Source organism: Melospiza georgiana, chromosome 11 (genome assembly GCF_028018845.1).
Source record: "Melospiza georgiana isolate bMelGeo1 chromosome 11, bMelGeo1.pri, whole genome shotgun sequence".
NCBI classification, from domain to species: domain Eukaryota; kingdom Metazoa; phylum Chordata; class Aves; order Passeriformes; family Passerellidae; genus Melospiza; species Melospiza georgiana.
Genome location: NC_080440.1, coordinates 23,251,595 through 23,271,598, shown reverse-complemented (window position 1 = coordinate 23,271,598; position 20,004 = coordinate 23,251,595). Strand labels below are relative to the sequence as shown.

Here is a 20,004-nt window from a genome sequence, read left to right as displayed (position 1 = left end):
ACATGCAGTCCCAGCTCTCAGGCTGCCACAGCTCTCAGCTGTCTTGAACACATACAAATCCCTAGATGTTCCAAGGCTCTTTTCCTTAAAGGCCATATTCTTACAGCTTTCTGCTGTTACAGCTCCTTAATTCAAAGGCCATATGATATTCTAAAGTCCCAGCTCTCTGGCTGATATTCTAAAGTCCCAGCTCTCCGGCTGCCACAGCTCTCAGCTGTCCTATCTTCTGTGATGTCAAGGGGTTCCATACCTTCTTTCAATGTTTGGCTGCATGTTCTTCATCACGCCGGGGTCACCAGTTATTGTATTCTTGTTGTATTCCATATTTCTCAAGTCCCACACTGTACCAAGCTGTTCTTCTCTGCAGCCCAGTCCTTTGTGTCCTCTCTGGAGCTCCTCCTGGGCTCTTGACCCACCCCTCTTTATTCCAGTTACCTTCACGAGCTAAGGACTTCACAGCTGTAGCTCGTTTGGAGTAACTAGGACCCACAGATCTTACAAGGACTCTCTCCATAACAATACATATATTCAGGCCCCCACACATGACCTCCTGCTTTGTTCTGGTGCTTGGTGCTCTTCAGCCCTGGGACCACAGCCCAGGACATGCAGGGATGTGCAAGTCCCTCCTTGTTGCACTCTCCTGGGCCTTTGGAAGAGGCTGACAGCCTGTGCACGGCTCCCAGCCTGCAGCCCATGGAGGAGCTCCTTCTTTTCCTCTCGGGCACATCCCCAAACCTGATGGCTGCTGCTCCTCCAGGTGAGGGCTCAGTCCTGTGCCTGCAGGCAGAGCAGGAGTGGGGGTGCTGAGTTTCCCTGCGTGTAATTGTGCTTCCCAGCCAACCAGGATAGACTTCTCCTGGGATATTCAGCAATTTTTAATGCTTCATCCATTTGTTTTAGCAAGTAGTCAAGACAAGCAGAAAGTTAAGCAATAGTGTATTTTGACAGGAAAAAATAAACCAGAATTGCAGAAACAAAGATATTTTTAAATTTCCTGTTTGCAATTGTCAACCCAGTAATCTGGAACTTTGTGAGAGCTGCCTTATTGTTTTTATGGAATTGCTCATGGATTTCATCGTGTTTTCCTCTTTTTGCAAAATACACAGTACATTTACTCTCAGAAACAGCAACTGCCTCATCTGGCAGACTGGAAGGATGTAACAAGTAAAAAAAGAAGTGAAATATTTCTGCTAGATATCAGTAGCTGTGATTTTTTATTAAACCTCCATTTTTGCTGTTAGCATCTCAATGGAAGGGAATGGAAATGTGGAAATTGGCTGGAATGCTGTTCCTGTGCCATATGTGCTGTGTCCCTTGTGGCAGCAGCAGCACACAGAACAGCCCAGGATCATTGTGCAGGAGCACAGTCCCCACAGCCAGGTTGTAAGTGAGATTTAATGTCCTTATGGAGCCTCTGAGCAAGGCCTGGCTTGGGGCAGGTGGGGGAAGCAAAAGGAGGTGCAGTGCTGTTGCTGCTGGGCTCGAGTGTTAACAGGGACAGTGTCTCCTGATCACCATCCTGTCCCCCTGGGGTTTCCTCTCCATTCTGATCACTAAATACCCTCACACTGATTGCAGCAGTTACTAAGGAATGTGGAGGCTCTCTAGTGTACTCTCATTTAGCCAGAAGGAGCAGTTTATTGGCCAGGAGCAGGCAGGACCTCTGGAACCCCCAGCTCCTTACAGGCCATGGGGACAGTGTGTGAGCAGCAGATGAGCTCCTTCACACCCCAGAAATGTTTCCCAGGGAATTGAAGAAAGAAAAAAAAGAATTTAAAAAAAGCTGTCCGCCTGATACCTGAATGAGGAGTCATTGAGTAAAGAATGGCAAACACGTGGGGCTGCTGAGTGTTTTGTTCCATGGTCACTTCAGGAATCCGAGTCACAGAGGTGCCAGCAGCAGCCACAAGAGAGCCCAGGTGCCCAGGGAGGGCAGGAGCCCCCTCTGACCCTCTTCTCTCATCCCTGCTCCTGCCTTGGAGCACTGAGGTGCTGCTCTGCAGCTGGCTGCTGATAAGGGATTCATCATCCCAAAGACTCGACTAATTCCTGCTCTGGCATTGCCTCTCAGTGAAACTTCCACTGGAAGGTGAAAAGGTGGGTGGAGGGTTGGAAAAGGTGAGGATGCTCTTTCCTTACAGGTGAATGTGGGGCTTGTTCTAAAAGAGGTGGGTTTGCTCTTGTTGAGATGGCTGAGGAGGTCTTAAAACACTTGGATGTGTTCTGAGAAGATCCTATGAATTCACAGCTTTTACTGCCAAAGTGGTTCTTGGCAGTATTTGGAACTCTTATCCACCAACTCTTTTGCATCAGGACAAACACATTGGCCAAATGAAAGCACAGCTGCTCTTGAGGGAAAGGCAACACATCCACTTATGATTTGTCCCAATGTTTATTAGTTTATTAGTCTAAGAAATTTTTAGACTATTGCACGGGACTGTGACAAAGTTCAGCCCGGTGGAATCGCAAGGCGCCTGCGGTGGCTGCACAGCAGCTCCTGCTGAGGGATGCCTGCCCACAGCTCTGTCCTTCCAGCACTCATGGGAGCAGGCTGCACCTCAGCACAGGCAGCAGCACACTGTTCCCTGCACAGGCAGCACATCCCTCCTGCACAGGCTGCACCTCAGCACAGGCAACAGCACACTGTTCCCTGCACAGGCTCCATCCCAGCCCAGAGCAGCACATCCCTCCTGCACAGGCTCCATCCCAGCCCAGAGCAGCACACTGTTCCCTGCACAGGCTGCACTCCCAGCACAGGCAGCACATCCCTCAAGCACAGGCTCCATCCCAGCCCAGAGCAGCACATCCCTCCTGCACAGGCTGCATCCCAGCCCAGCAGCATCACGCTGCTCCCCAGCCCTCAGTCCCAGCCTCCCCAGCACAGCCTCTCACCCCGTGCTCAGCTGGCCCTGCTGCACAGCCCCAGCTCCAGGTGCTGTGGAAGGAATGGGTGCCTGCCCATGGATGCAGCAATGTCCTTAGGAATCAAGCATGGCTGGAAGGTGTGGGAGTGAAACTGCAGGAGACTATGAGCAATACCAGAGGGGAGAAATGCAGCTGTGGGTGAGAAACTGTTACTATTCCTGATGCTGCTTGTAAATCACAGACTGGAGCACAGAGGCAGAGGCACAGTGTGTCAGGACACTTTGCTGAAAATGGATGGAGAGGGTTCACAAGGACTCAGATACATTTTTTTCCTTTGTTCTTTGGACACAGACTTGCACAGGACTGTTAGGAACTGAGCAAATGCTTTCAGAGACACCCCAGCCCCGCTCCTGGGCCCCGCCAGGCTTTGCAGGACCATTCTCCTGCAGCACTGTCAGTGCCTGTGGCATTTTCCAGTTCTATCAAGTTTTACCCTCTTTTTGACATTGCACCAGATTGGCCAGAGAACAGGACAATTGTGCCCAAACACCTCCTGTGAAAGGCAGAGTGCTGAGGCTGGCTGCACAGCAGTGATTCCTGCTCAGCCCCACAAAGGAACACCTTAAATCCCAGGTGCCCTGGGGGTTTGGGTGTGATCAGCTGTGTGTGTGCTCCTCCTGCACTGTTCCTGCTCCCCATGAGCAGCTCACAGGGAAGGTGGGGACATTGCTTTGCAGGCAGGACACAGCCCACTGCCCCTGAGGGATGCTCTGGGAGTTACTGACAAGTGGGAGTTCACGTTTCAGGTTCACTTGCGGCGTTTGCAGACTGCATGGAGAGGGGAGCAGGTCAGGAAATGTGTGCTGTGAGTGAGGAGGTGGTGTGAGGAGCAGTCCTGCACCCAGGGTGCTGCTGGGCAGAGCCTTCTGCTGCCAGGCACCATCTGGGGCTGCCCTCAGCTGCTGTTGGCTGCTACCTCAGTTACCTCAGATTTAAAAGTATACATTAAAGTCCCTTTTTACCATACTGCTAAATTTTTCCATTTAAAAATTGCTGAACTGAAGTAGGTGCTGGAATTCAGTTACAGTCCTACTCGAAAAATACCCAAAGGGCTGGAATGAGCTGGAGCTGGGGTTGTTCCTCATGCTTCCAAAGCAAGGGGCTGTAGGGGACGATCCATTCAACATGTCACTTGCAGTCAGGGCTGCTGCCGCCTGTAGTGTTCAACAATGAGCCAAGCCTTCATGTTTTTAAGTTCTCAGACCTAAGCTTTTTCCCAGAAGGATTTCTGCAGGGAGGGTGGGCACGTTTTGTTGTTTAGTTGGGGGTTTTTTGGTTGCTTGGGACTTTTTATTTAGAACAAGAAAAACTGTTGTTTTATGCTTTGTTGCAAGGAAGTTTTTCAGATACAAAGCACTCACAAATGATCTTCAGAATAATTATTTCTTCTTTTTTTTTGTGGTGTGAGAGTTGGTGAATGGTTTGAGGAAGGAAAACGTGTGTCAAGGAGGTGTTTCTGAAGAGCACTTACCTGGAATCTCACGGTGAGTGGGAGCAGAGCCTGTCTGGCTGCCTGCAGTCACAGCCTCCACCTGCCAGCCTTTGCATGGTTCCTTCTGAATTTTGTGTTTCTTTGCATTCTTGGAACTCTGAAATCCCTCTCAGAGCAGAACTGATTGCTTGAACTGCAAACCATGCTGATGGGGAGGCTCAGTGGCACTGGCCTGCTGGCATTCCAGGTCCTGCTCATGCCACAGGGCTTCTGTGGGACAGAAATGTCACAGAAAATGCCACAACCATTTTTTAAAGGAAGGATGTCTTGTGGAGGGCTTTTAAGGAGTGTCTTATGGAGCACATCCTGCATGGGCTGGAAGGGTTCAGTCAGGTAAGGTTTTCCCTTTGAGAAGAGCAGGGCAGAACTCTAATTTTGTGTTGATAAGTCACAAGCAGTGAAAGAATATTAGCACTTCATGTGGTGTTTGTAAAAAGGCAAGAAGAGTATCTGGAGAAAAAGAGGAAATTTATGATTTCCCACAGAATCCCAGAATCCCAGAATGATTTGCACTGGGAGGGACCTTAAACCTCACCGTGTTCCCACCTCCTGCCGGGGTGCATTGATGTGCAGATGTCTGAATCAGCTGAAGACAAGAGCACTTTACATCAGCAGAACAACCAGCAATCTCCACTGCCAACTCACTGCCAGTGGCACTGGGTGGCACTGGGTGTTTATGCTGAGCTGTCGCTGCTCCTCCACAGTGCAAAATCCTGAGTGGTAAAGAAATCTGTTGGGGTTTCCCTGTCAGTGACCAGGTGGAGCAAATCCTTACAAGTGCATGGACGGAAGGACATCATTTCATACCAGCCCAGTGCCCAGTCTGAATGCCTTATCCAAGGACACTCATGTGATTTGAGGCTGTTGCTGCCATGGTTTTCTTTCTAACCACACAGGTTCTCTTTGTTTCTCTCTGTCGAGGATGTTGTCCATCACTCCCACACACACATGCCATCCCCATGGGCCATCCCCACCATGGCTGAGTTCACACGGGGCAGTGCTGAGCACGCCGTGGGCAGGGGACCCTTTGCTGTCACCTGGGTTGGTGATGGTGCAGAATGGCATGGGAGGAGCACACAGAGCACAGCATGGGCGTACAAAGCCAGTTTGCATCTTGAAATAGGAATAAAATGTGATAAAGCTGTAATTGGGTCATTTGAAATTTGATGTTAATCTTTTGGAAATGTAGTTGAAGTGCTGAAATGAAATTAAGGTACAAGAGCGGGTTATGTGTGTCAACAACAGGAACAGCCAAGAATGGTTTGAAGGTTCTGTTAATAATTTATCATTCTTTAATTGTGTGGTTGTTGGGCTTAATATAGTAAGTTCTTTGTAAATATGACAGTGAAAACCATTCCTGTTCCTTCTCCCTCCTTGTTGTACTATCTGCTCATTTTGGAGCTTCCCCTGTGAGCGTTGCAGTTGGTTCAGAGTGTTTGCCATGCAAAACAAAGCATGGAAAGATAACTTTGGGGTACTGTCAGGATTGCCATGTGTTTATATGCTTATATGTATCTATGAAGAATACATCAAAATGGTCCTGTGACTGAAAAGGACAACCAACCATTGATCAGTGTTTTTAGCAAGATCTGAGCATGCTTATGCAAATTACAGTGATAAGTTACCTCAGATTTAAAAGTAAGTTATATAAATGGGTGTCACAATTAAAGCAAATCAAACACACACAGTACTCAGATTTGTATTAATGTGTATCAATACATACATGGATGTGTAAATACACAGGTACAGGTAGTTGTTGCTGTACAAAGTCAGCGATGTCTGTGGCTTTGCTGGTGTTTATTTTATTTGCATTTATCTGCCATTTAGTCAGACACTGCCCGTGTCCAGCCTGCTCCTGCTGTACGTGTGGTGTGGATGTGACACGCAGGGGGAGCAGATGCTCAGGAGGAGTGAGAGGGAACATGAAAGCAAAGGAGTGGTGCTGCTCAGAGCGTTGTGGCTTTTGGAGGACAAGTCACAAAATCAGGAATTCCAGAGGGATGCGTTGGTTGCAGGTGTGGGTCTGTAACGGGCTGGTGTTACAGGGGTTTGCTGAGTTGTGTGTCCTGCACAGCTGATGTTCCAGCAGTGGCATTTATTGGCAGTAATGTTCCTGTTGGAGGGAGAAGTGGAACAGCAGGGTCAGGGCAAGGCTGCAGTCAGTGCGTAAGGGTTTGCAGGCCGATTTCCTGGAGTGTATGTGCTCATTTTTAAAGGTAATTCCTGGAACTGCAGAGGGCAGAGCATAAAGAATGTTTTACCGAGCAGTGCTTGGTAAACACAGGTTTGCACTGCAGCACAGCTGATGCTGGCTGCTGCTCCTCAGGGCTTAGGTTTAGCCCAGCTTTTGGGGTTCCCTCTGCTGTGGGGCTCTCCCAGGAAGGTGGCCTGCCTGCCTTGCCACTTGTGGGGTGCCATTCCTGATAGAGATGCTTATAATCTTCAGATGCTTGGGCCAGCAGAGAAAGGCTGAGGTTGAATCCAGTGTCACTGGCAGTGCTGCCACGCTGGGCTGTGCCTGCCAGGGCTCACTGCCGTGGCCAGTCTGCCTTGGGAGTTGGCTCTGTTGGTCTCTCGGGTTCTGATACATCCTGGTTAGAGAGCTGGCAGCGTCCACCCTCTTCATGTGTGATGTGTTGTACTGAAACTTGAAACTGAGACCTCATTCTGTAGGGTCTCAAGGAGCTGAGCAGTGAGCCCTGGCTGATTTTGGGGGTTCTGAATTGCAGCTCTGAATAACAGATTTGTTGCTGGCATGCACAGGTTCTAGTTAGGCCACATAACAGTGTGATGCTGGCAAAGACTTGGGCTGTGCAGTAGGTGCAGGTTGCTGCAATCTAGAAACTTCATTTATTTCTGTTTGGTTGATTTCTTTTTTTCCAGGGTGGGTGATATTTCTTTTATACAATGTCACCGGTTGGTTTTTGCTGAGGAACAAAAGGCACATGCTAATAGTAGATATTTTTGTAAAGTAGTTTGACCCGTGCTTGGGAAGAAGGTGCCCTGTGAGTGAAAACACATGAAGCCTGGATTCCAGCACTTCTCTGTGGAGGATGAATTGTGCTGGGTTTGTGCAAGGCTGGTCTGACGGGGGCTGTTCCCTCCTGGAGCTCTCGTGGAGCAGTGGGCAACAGCTGAGGTGACCCATTGCCTGAGGAAGGAGTGCTGAGACACCAATATCACAGAGTTTTGTTGGTCATACAATAATTCTAGGATTGTTTTCCCTGAGACAATTCTCTTTCCTACTCCCTTCTGCACTGGGCAGAATACAGCCTGTGGCTTCTGAAGTGCTCATGAAAATCAGTCCATTCCTGGGATCTTTTGTTTCCTGCTGTGCTTGCCTCAGTGTGTGTGAGAGAATCCGCTCCATCACTCAGCCCCCAATTACGTGCAGCAGATAAACGAGGATTTATTTGATCAACCCAAGCACTAACTCCATAGAGAAGTTTTGCAGTATGTTTGGAGATAGAAAAGGAGGTTTTTAGGGGTGTGGAGAGTTGTCTGTGCAGACTGGGATGAGCTGGGAGCCGGAGGCAGGAAGGGTAAAGGGCAGTTTTGTGCATGAGCCCACTTACCAGTGCGTGGCCACAAACCTGGCACAGCGTTTGCACCTGGGCAGAGCCCCAGGGCAGGACTCCCCTTGCAAGTGCCCTTGGCTCTGTAGAGCTCTCAGTGACCTCGGCAGCAGAACCTTGGTGTGCACCCCATTTGTGTGTAGGTGTCAGCCATGGGGAAGCCCCATGGGAGAGGTGACTCTGCTGGCAGAGGCTCTGGTTGGGGTGGCAGCCTGAGGAGATGGAGCTTGTGAGTGTCAGGCTAGTCCATGGAGCAAACTGGCAACAGCCCCCAGTGCTGTGGGCTCCATCAGGGTGTGGAGCTGCTGCTTCCCTTGGGGTGGAGCAGAAAGGCTTTGGGGACATGGATTGATGGTGGCACTGGCAATGCTGGGGAACAGTTGCACTCCCTGTCCTTCAGATTCTTTTCCAGTGTCAGTGATTCTGTGATTCTGTCATTCTGCTGGGCCAGGAGTCCTGTGTGGGCCACGGGTGCAGGGGCTGCTGTGTTGGTCCCGGGGCTGAGTGCCTCGGGCTGGGGAGATGAGCTGTGGGCAGGGCCCTGCGCTGCCCCTGCTGTGGCTGAGCTGGGCTGTGTGCTGCCTGCTGCTCGCTGTGGCTGAGCTGGGGTGAGTGCTGCCTGCTGCTCACTGTGGCTGAGCTGGGCCCTGTGCTGCCCCTGCTGTGGCTGAGCTGGGCTGTGTGCTGCCTGCTGCTCACTGTGGCTGAGCTGGGCTGTGTGCTGCCTGCTGCTCACTGTGGCTGAGCTGGGCCCTGTGCTGCCTGCTGCTCACTGTGGCTGAGCTGGGCTGTGTGCTGCCCCTGCTGTGGCTGAGCTGGGCTGTGTGCTGCCTGCTGCTCGCTGCTTTGTTTCTGAGCTCTGCCCAGTGCAGTGTGTGCTCAGGTGCAGCCGTGAGCAGCTGTGGGGCAGCAGAGCTGTGTGGATGGTGTCACCCTGAGTGGGATGGGTGTCAGCTCTGCTGCCTCTGTGGCTCTGGCTGACACCTGCGTGTCAGTTGAAGATGAAATAGAAACCGTACACAGAGAACAGAGGGTGGCTGGTGAAAGGAGTGGGAGAGAGGAAGAAAGCAGCAGAGACAAGGCATGTGCAGACCAGTTCACTCCTCACACCTGCAGCCTGTTGGCTCAGCCCTGGCCGGGAGCACCTCAGGGCCCGGATGGGATGCCCTGGCCTGCACAGTGGTGTCATCTGCTCTGTCACCTGCCCTGCTCCCAGGCTGGGAGGAGCCCTTCTTGCTCCCTGCAGCAGCAGTCCACACTCCGCCCAGCCTGGAAACAGTTTTGCATGTGCCCAGATTTCCGTTGTGGACCAGTGCCACTTCTTTGAGTGAAGTTACACAAGGAATAAATGAAACATAACAGAATGATTTTGAGAGGAGCGATATTTTTGTTCCGTTTGTTTAATGGACTTCTTGACCTTTTGGGTCAAGAATTTGGGACCTTTAATTTGGGCTTGGCAATTTTTTTCCTTCAGTTTTGTTTTATTCCTGCTTTTTACCACTCTCTTTCTCTGTTTCCCTCCCTCTTGGCTTATTTCCCATCTGCTTTTGGGAAGCCCAGTGCTGAGCAGGAGAACAAACACCAGGGCAGCTGTAATCACACAGGGCTGAGCAGGTTCTCTGAGCCCAGTTTTCAGCAGCAGCAGCAGCAGCACCTGGCACAGCGGTGGCTCCACAGGTGTCTGTGCCCAGCTCAGGTCTTCCACGTGCCAGGGGATGGGGCTGGCACTGCCAGGGGATAGGGCAGGAGATATGGTCCTGTGCAAAAAAGGGCATGGGACATTCTCCCCAGTCAGTGGTGAAGGTGTTCACCTCCTCAAGGTGTTGCCTCTGAGGTCATTGAGGATGACAGGCATTGCAGTCAGCTGGAATTGTGTGATGGATTGTTGGGGTCACTCTCTAAGTCTTTAATTATTTTCAATTACATGACAGCAAGTTGAATAGAATTTTGAGTTGACATAAAATAATTAGGGGGAAAAGAGTCTCATCCAGCACTTTTCAACCACGTGTGTTTCATGAGAGAGTCATCTGCCAGCAGTAGGGATCAGGATTCAGAGTGGGCTTCACTTCTGCAGCAGGGTGTTTTTCCTTGCTCTGTACATTCCCTCAGTGAGAAGAGCTTGTTGGAAAATGTAATTCATTCTAAACTAAGCAGTAATTCTCCTTCAAATTATATCTTAATAAAAAAGATAACATCTTAGGTAGTCTCTGATTTAGGCACACTGCATTTTAAATCTGTCCTAATTATAGTACTCATCGCTTAACATTCCTTTAATGAAGATCCTCATTTATAAGGACAAGGTTGGCAAATAGGAATTAATGCCATTATAACCCGTGAGTCTCCCAAAGGAAACAAATCAAAAGCTCTGTGAAGGAAATGAAACCTTATTATTTATAGCAAGGCAAAGCACAGAGTCACCAGCTGTACCTGTGTGTGTGTGGCTCAGGGGCCTGCAGCAGATGTGCTTTGGAAAGGACAGAGCCCTGCTGCCGTGGGCATCTCCCCAGCTTCCCTTGAGGAGCCCTCAGCCCAAGGCTCCTGCCCTGTAAGTGGACTTTGGCTTTGTTTTGGTCTCAGTTTCTGATTGAAGACAGAGCTCCCCTCGCCAGCCCCAGAAATAACCATAGTGGTTCACCAAGGCCCAGAAATAAGGATGGAAGGAAGACATCCCAGTTGTCTTGGCGGATCTGGAATGTTGTGGTGGATGCACATCTTTGCTGCTGTTGTTTCATCTCATGCTGGTATCAGAACTGCTTGGTTTGAAGGAGCATTGTCAGATTGTCTTTGTAGCTGTTGATTTCAACACACACAGGACATGGCTCCCTACAAACCTTGGTAATCCTGAACAATGTTTCACTGGTGGAATTCAAGTGATGGCAGTGAGAATTATGTAGTACCAGCCCTGCAGCCCTCACAAATATCTCCTTACTTATTTGGAGGCTCTGAGTCTCTGGTGACTTGAGGGAACAGCTGGAGCTGTGTCAGGGAGGGCCAGGGTGGATCTCAGGGCCAGGCTCTTCCCCCAGAGGGTGCTGGCCCTGCCCAGGCTCCCCAGGGAATGGGCATGGCCCCGAGGCTGCCAGAGCTGCAGGAGCCTTTGGGATGCCCAGGGTGGGATTGTTGGGGGGTCTGGGCAGGGACAGGGGCTGGGCTCCATGGTCTTTGTGGCTCCTTTGAGCTGAGGATATTCCATGATTTTATGAGGCCTCTGAAAGCCATCTGTGTGGGCAGCAGAGCTCAGCTCTTGCTCAGAGCTGGACATTTCCAAAGCACTGAATGAGAGTTTGTCCATTCCACAGCAGCAGCCTCAGGCCGTGGGGCAGGTGCTGGGGGGCTGCTGCCTGCAGGGGGGAACCGAGTCAAAAAGCTGAGCTCATTTCCTGGGATGAAAAGCAGTTCAAGCAATCTGATAAGCAGTGGGGATTGTCCCTGTGCCTGCATCCAGGTGTGGCTGAAGCTGCTGGGCTCCTTGCAGGGACTGTGCAGATGCTGTTCAGTTTGCAAGAGGAGGCCTTTTCCCTTTTCCCTTTTCCCTTTTCCCTTTTCCCTTTTCCCTTTTCCCTTTTCCCTTTTCCCTTTTCCCTTCTCCCACCCCTTTCTCTCCACATTTGTGTTTCTGTGAGTGAATGAGAGGTGATGTGAAACCCTGTCTGTCCAGTACAATGAGTTCTCTCTCATTTAGGCCTTAATTAAAGACATCCATGCAGGGCACGCTCAGCCCTGTGCCCACACCAGCGCCTGGGTTCCTCCTGCTCTCCCTGGTCTTGGGTCTCCTGCTGGAGCAACACCAGCTTGTGTCCCTGTTCTCCTGAATGACTCCTGAGCTCGCTGCTTTGCTTTAACCCTAGCTGACAGCAGTCCTCAGCTCTCCAAAATCTCTATTTTGTGAAAACATGTGACTGATTAGATGAGACAAATCCTTCTGCTTAGGAAAAGGCTCTGGAGACACTGGAGAGCACACAGGAGAGAGCTCTGGTCAGAGTTCTCTCTCACCCTGTAAAGCCACCAGGACAGCAGCCCAGAAGACATGAACTCATGGAACAACTCATTTCCTTGCTCTCAAAACAGCCTCGCTCTTTCCCCTTTTGTTCTTTTATTAACTTCTCTTGTTGGCTGTTGCATTTCTGGGCGCTGGGATGGACACTTAACTTTGGCCTGGCATCAAAACATGAAGTGTGAGCCTGTCCACTGCTGGACAGTGCTGCTTTCTGCAGCACCTATGGCTTTGTCCAGGTGGTAGAGGCCCCTGGAACTGGACAGGTGTCTTCTGTACAAATTACAGAAGTAAGTGAAATTGCACCTTGTTAAGGAGGAGCGTTGTTGTGCACGCTGTGACTGGTGACACACCCAGGGACGAGCCCAGGGTGATCACTAATTGGGACCTGTAAAAATGCTGTGAGCTCCTCTGAGCTTCAGAGACCTTTGATGATTTGTCCTCATGAGCTGGGATGGAGAAGGGTGGGGAAGGGAAGGGAAGGGAAGGGAAGGGAAGGGAAGGGAAGGGAAGGGAAGGGAAGGGAAGGGAAGGGAAGGGAAGGGAAGGGAAGGGAAGGGAAGGGAAGGGAAGGGAAGGGAAGGGAAGGGAAGGGAAGGGAAGGGAAGGGAAGGGATATTAGCCGATATTTTTTCTTCAGCTCTATTTCTGTTTTTCTAGATTTGATTTTCTTCCCCATCTGTCTTTTTCTTGTTTATTTTATTTTTCATATTTTTCTATACTGTCTTCTGGTTGATAATGGAGGTGACATGGTTTTGATAGAACAGACACTATGTGGGTTAATTTTTCTCCTGAAGCTACTTAAAATGTCACCTCCCTGCAGATGACAACCCAAGGTTGCCAGAAACATTCATGCTGTAAAACCAGTTTAGTTTACTCACCTTTTATTAGTGTTGCCTGAATAATAAAAAAATCATTGTTAACTTTATCAGAATATTGAAACTTGAACATCTCTTCACTGCGAACACAGAAGCAATTTCATTTTAAAGTGGCAAAGGGCAGAGTTTCTAATAAAAATGTAATTTGTAGCCTCTGACTGCAAAAGCTTCTAATGTGCTAATTCTCCTTTAAGTCTGTGTAACGTGGGTGAGATATCAGCTTAAACAGCTGCAATATCAAAGCCTTTACTTGTCATTATTATTTTTTTCCCTACAACAGTTTTGGTGAAATTTAAATACATTTTTAATAATATTTCCCTTTTATCTCATTATCAAATTAGTCTTACACTCCCTCAACATGAGTTAAATCACTTAACGACCATTTAAAAATCAACCATTAGGTTGGTTGAAATTGTTCCAACAAGATTCCTGGATGCAGGACAATTAATCTCTTAGGCCATCTTTGCTGTGTTTGGGCAGAAAGGCTCTCTGGGCTGTGAGAGGTGGTGGTGGCTGCTGCTCCAGCATCCCGCATCCCTGCCCTGCACTGCAGGCGCATCCCCAGCTCCTGCTGGCAGGGCTGCAGCCCCTCGGGCATCAATGGCCACGGCACAGCGAGGGAGGGGCCTTGTGGGGTGTCTGGGAAGGGTTTTCTCTCACAAAAGAATTATCCAGCCCTGGCACAGCTGCCCAGGGCAGTGCTGGAGTCCCCATCCCTGGGGATTTAACAGCCCTGTGGATGTGGCCACTGGGGACATGGGTCGGTGCTGGCCTTGGCAGTGCTGGGCAATGGCTGGACTAAAAGGTCTTTGAGGGCTTTTGCAACCTAAGCAATTCCATGGCTCTGTGGTTCTGTCCTTAACCAAGGAAATTTTTTTTCCTTCTAACTCAACAGTGCTACTGAGAGTTTTCTCGGTTCTTCCCTGACAATGGTAATGCACCCAGGTCCTACACTGACACTGTGGGATCCTGCTCCTGAGCACACTGCCTGGATCCTGAGCACCCTGCCTGGATCCCAAACACACTGCCTGATCCCAAACACACTGCCTGGATCCCAAACACACTGCCTGATCCCAAACACACTGCCTGGATCCCAAACACACTGCCTGGATCCCAAACACACTGCCTGATCCCAAACACACTGCCCAATCCCAAACACACTGCCTGGATCCCAAACACACTGCCCAATCCCAAACACACTGCCTGGATCCCAAACACACTGCCTGATCCCAAACACACTGCCCAATCCCAAACACACTGCCCGATCCCAAACATACTGCCTGGATCCCAAACACACTGCCTGGATCCCAAACATACTGCCTGGATCCCAAACACACTGCCTGGATCCCAAACACACTGCCTGATCCCAAACACACTGCCTGGATCCCAAACACACTGCCTGATCCCAAACACACTGCCTGGATCCCAAACACACTGCCTGGATCCCAAACACACTGCCTGATCCCAAACACACTGCCCAATCCCAAACACACTGCCTGGATCCCAAACACACTGCCTGGATCCCAAACACACTGCCTGGATCCCAAACACACTGCCTGGATCCTGAGCCCACTGCCTGGATCCCAAACACACTGCCTGATCCCAAACACACTGCTCAGATCCCAAACACACTGCCTGGATCCCAAACACACTGCCTGGATCCCAAACACACTGCCTGGATCCTGAGCAGCCTTCCTGGATCCCAAACACACTGCCTGATCCCAAACACACTGCCCAATCCCAAACACACTGCCTGATCCCAAACACACTGCTCAGATCCCAAACACACTGCCCGATCCCAAACACACTGCCCAATCCCAAACACACTGCCTGGATCCCAAACACACTGCCCAATCCCAAACACACTGCCTGGATCCCAAACACACTGCCTGATCCCAAACACACTGCCTGGATCCCAAACACACTGCCCGATCCCAAACACACTGCTCAGATCCCAAACACACTGCTCAGATCCCAAACACACTGTCTGATCCCAAACACACTGCCTGATCCCAAACACACTGCCTGGATCCCAAACACACCGCCTGGATCCCAAACACACCGCCTGGATCCCAAACACACTGCCTGATCCCAAACACACTGCCTGGATCCCAAACACACTGCCTGGATCCCAAACACACTGCCTGATCCCAAACACACTGCCTGGATCCCAAACACACCGCCTGGATCCCAAACACACCGCCTGGATCCCAAACACACTGCCTGGATCCCAAACACACTGCCTGGATCCCAAACACACTGCCCGATCCCAAACACACTGCTCAGATCCCAAACACGCTGCCTGGATCCCAAACACACTGCCCAATCCCAAACACACTGCCTGGATCCCAAACACACTGCCCAATCCCAAACACACTGCCTGGATCCCAAACACACTGCTCAGATCCCAAACACACTGCCTGATCCCAAACACACTGCCTGATCCCAAACACACTGCCTGGATCCCAAACACACTGCCTGATCCCAAACACACTGCCTGGATCCCAAACACACTGCCTGGATCCCAAACACACTGCCCGATCCCAAACACACTGCTCAGATCCCAAACACACTGCTCAGATCCCAAACACACTGTCTGATCCCAAACACACTGCCTGATCCCAAACACACTGCCTGGATCCCAAACACACCGCCTGGATCCCAAACACACTGCCTGGATCCCAAACACACTGCCTGGATCCCAAACACACTGCCTGATCCCAAACACACTGCCTGGATCCCAAACACACTGCCTGGATCCTGAGCACACTGCCTGATCCCAAACACACTGCCTGATCCCAAACACACTGCCTGGATCCTGAGCACACTGTCTGATCCCAAACACACTGCCCAATCCCAAACACAGTGCCTGATCCCAAACACACTGCTCAGATCCCAAACACACTGCCCGATCCCAAACACACTGCTCAGATCCCAAACACACTGCTCAGATCCCAAACACACTGCCTGATCCCAAACACACTGCCTGATCCCAAACACACTGCCTGGATCCCAAACACACCGCCTGGATCCCAAACACACTGCCTGGATCCCAAACACACTGCCTGGATCCCAAACACACTGCCTGGATCCTGAGCACACTGCCTGATCCCAAACACACTGCCTGATGCCAAACACACTGCCTGGATCCTGAGCACACTGTCTGATCCCAAACACACTGCCCAATCCCAAACACAGTGCCTGATCCCAAACACACTGCTCAGATCCCAAACACACTGCTCAGATCCCAAACACACTGCCTGATCCCAAACACACTGCCTGGATCCCAAACACACTGCCTGGATCCCAAACACACTGCCCGATCCCAAACACACTGCCTGGATCCCAAACACACTGCCCGATCCCAAACACACTGCTCAGATCCCAAACACACTGCTCAGATCCCAAACACACTGCCTGGATCCCAAACACACTGCCTGATCCCAAACACACTGCCTGGATCCCAAACACACTGCCCGATCCCAAACACACTGCCTGGATCCTAAACACACTGCCTGGATCCCAAACACACTGCTCAGATCCCAAACACACTGCCTGGATCCCAAACACACTGCCTGATCCCAAACACACTGCCTGGATCCCAAACACACTGCCCGATCCCAAACACACTCCCTGATCCCAAACACACTGCTCAGATCCCAAACACACTGCCTGGATCCCAAACACACTGCCCAATCCCAAACACAATGCCTGGATCCCAAACACACTGCCTGGATCCCAAACACACTCCCCGATCCCAAACACACTGCCTGGATCCTGAGCACACTGCTCAGATCCCAAACACACTGCCTGGATCCCAAACACACTCCCCGATCCCAAACACACTGCCTGGATCCCAAACACACTGCCCGATCCCAAACACACTCCCTGATCCCAAACACACTGCTCAGATCCCAAACACACTGCCTGATCCCAAACACACTGCCCAATCCCAGGAACATCCCCTGTGATCGAGCACTGGCTGTGATCAGGCACTGGCTGTGATCCCATCCCAGCTGCCTTGAGCCCCATCTGATCATTTTCAAGTGCTTGGTTTGAGTCTTTTTGATGTTTCCCTTGAGCAAATGGGGCTGAGATAAAAGCCTGGAGGGACCAGTTCCCATGGGAAACCCCAATAGCTGCAAACCACAGAGTGCCAATTGTGCTGCACCTCAGGGGCCGAGGGGGAGAACGCTCTTCAGTCACTGGAGGTGACTTGGCTTTCTTCAGCTGGAGAAATGCTTTCATTCTAGATTATTGGTGATTAGCCACCCTGAGAAAAACCAGTAAATTGGGTAGGAGATGCTTCAGAACTAGGCTCTGCTTCTACCACAGCTGGCAGTCCCCTGCTGCTTTTTGTTCCCAGGTGGAAATGCACAGACCAACCCAAGGGTCTCAGTCACGGCCCCCTGCCACCCAAATCTTGGCTGTAAACCCGGCACAGGCAGCAGGGAAACAAGGAAACCAACAAGGAAACCAACAGGGAAAACCTTGTTCCTCTGCTGGCAGGAATGCTTGCCTGGGCTGTCTGGCAGTCTGGCTTTAGCTTTTGGTGGGAATTTGGTTTCCTGTGCCTATATCCGTGTGGAAGGCACCAACAGTCCTGCTGGAGGCAGTGCCTGGAGAGCCCAGCTCTGCTGGCTGAGAGGAGCAGCACAGGCTGGAGTGGGTTGGTATTTTGGTTCCTGATGTCCCGAGGCAGCTCAGCTGGGAGATCCCTTGGACATTTCCCAGTTTCCCACACAGAGAGGGCAGCAGCTTCTCCCTGTGAGGAGCTGTAAGTGGCCAAACCTTATTCCAAAGCCGTGCTGTAGTCGGAAAAGTTGAGTGTGTCTTGCAGGGGCCCGCTGGAGTTTGAGGTCGGTTATTTTTACTTCTCTGGTTGTTCTGTCAGATGTTTGACTCTCTCAGAACAATGGCTCCCACCATGCTGCAGCCATTGCCCTGTGCCACAGCTGCTCCAACCTCCTCCCGTGCCGTGCCAAGGTTCTCATCTCCTTACTTTAGCTAAATATAGCGTTTTCAAGCTCTTCTGGAGAGCCTAATCCATACCTTTACTGAGCTTAGCCAGCTGAATCCAGGGGCATAAGCAGCTGACACAGCTTTGTGGGTAGAGGAATCTTCTACATTCTCTTACACTTGCCCTACCAAGTTTTTTACCAATCTACCAAGGTTTGTTTGATTTTTCTACTGATTAATCTGGTATTTTTCTACTATTTTTTCTGGTATTTTCTACCCATCTGATTTTTTTCTCTATATATGTACAGGATTCTGAGGACTGGATAGTTGTGATGGTGATTTTTCCTGTTGGCAAACTTCTGTGCTGGCTTCCCAAGGACACACAATAATTTTGTATTTTTTCAAATAACTGTTTAATGAAAAAAATTCCAAAATAATGTTTTCTGTTTCCAGTGTGACTTCACAGAGATGAGAGTGTCTCTGGCTTTAGTTGCAGAGCTTCTGTCACCCTGGGCTCTTTGTTTTGAAGGGAGCTGGCTCCCACACTGACAGTTGCGACAGGGGCACCGTATCTACCAAGGTTTCTGGCAGGATCTCATTCTGACACAACAGTTGCAATGGATATAAAAAGGATGTGCTGCTGTATCTTAGCTAGTTTGGCCTTTCCCAGCGTGGTTGCAGCCCCGGTGCTGTTGCTGCTGTTCTGTGCAGCAGGTGTGTCTGTGGTTTGCGATGGTGACGTGCGCCGCCGAGGGCCTCGGGGCCAGCAGGGCTTCAAAGCCACCTCTGGCACGGGGGGCTCGCATTTGAGCAGCTGCTGCCCTGCCCCAGGTGCGCTTGTGTCGGCTCTGGGACACCTGCACACCCTGCCAGGGGCACCCAGAGCCCTCGGGGAGTGGGTCCAGGACTCTCATGGGAGGGTGGGCACAGGATTGTGTGTTATCCTCCTTTATCAGCACCCAGGTCATGGCTTTCCTGCTTCTGGACCAGCACCAGGTGCTGCTGCTGTGTCCACCCTGTGTGAATTTCTCCCATTGCTGAACGATTTTTGGACACACTGGTGTCTGCAGGGCTTGAACGGAGCGAGAATGCTCTGAGGTTCTGGGAGATGCTTGGTGGAACTGGCTCACTCTGCTGCCTGGCTTTGGGCTGGAGCAGCCATCCTCTGCTCTGCTTCCTCCGTGCAGAAACAGGAACCATAAACCCTGAACTCCTGCTCTCGTCAGTGCTCAGCCCTGCTGGGGAATGCCAGGAGACAGAATGTGGCCTTGTGCGTGGAGGTGGCACTGTGTGACCCCTGCCCGTGCCTTTTCCTTGGCGGAAAAGCAGTGCTGTTGTTCTCTGTGAGCTGAGAGGCACTGAGAGGTGCTCTCTGCTGATTCAGAGCACTGGCAGCTGTTCCCTGCTCCCTGCAGAGCACTGGGGAGGCATGTCAGGAGATGGAGAAAGCCCGGGAGAGCTCTGGGCACGGTGTGATCCAGCCTTCCTCGTGCAGGAGCTTAGGGTGCCTCTGATGCCCCTGGTGGGTGATCTCACCGAGCTAAGCTCCCATGGAGCCAAGGCACAGGGATGGATCCCACAGCAGAGCCCTTTTCCCCTTTTCCCTGAGTGGTGCCCTGCAGCCTGGGCTGCTCCTGACACAGGCAGCAGGGGCAGAGCCCCCTTTGCCCTTGCTCCGTGGCCAGGACAGGGCCACGCTGCACCTGGATTCTTTGGCTGGCTGCTTGGCACTGGCACTGTGCAGCAGCTTCTTGTCCTGGGTGCTTCAGTGCTCAGCTGCGTGCCTGGCTCCTGCCCAGCCTGTGCTCCCAAGGGATTGTCCATGGGCATGCCCAGGGCTGCTGCTGGTGTGGCCCATCCAAACCCACCTCGGTAGGAACGCTGGGCTGGGGGTCTGCTCCACCTCCTCATCCTCCTGCACTGCAGCAGAGGTGGGACCTGTGGAAGCTGTGCACATGGTATCCCTTGCCAAGATCCCTCTGGTGCTTCACAGCTGCCCACACATACTTTGTGAAGGTGTGTTTGTTTGGTTAATTGGGTTTGTGTGGGATGGTGCTGGGAGAACTCTGTGCAGGTGCAAAATAGTCTCCTTGGGGAAAAAAAACATCTCTGGGTCTCTCTGCCACATTTTCATGGAGTTCCACAGTGGGCCACTGGGTGGGCTTCTGGCTGGCAGCTTTT

At 51.1% G+C, this 20,004-nt stretch overlaps 1 protein-coding gene across 2 annotated transcripts in view; it reads left to right on the top strand.

Annotated features, from left to right (window-relative positions):
• Positions 1-20,004, top strand: part of PHF2 (PHD finger protein 2) — a 55,798-nt gene that overhangs the window by 6,256 nt on the left and 29,538 nt on the right. The window lies entirely within an intron of this gene.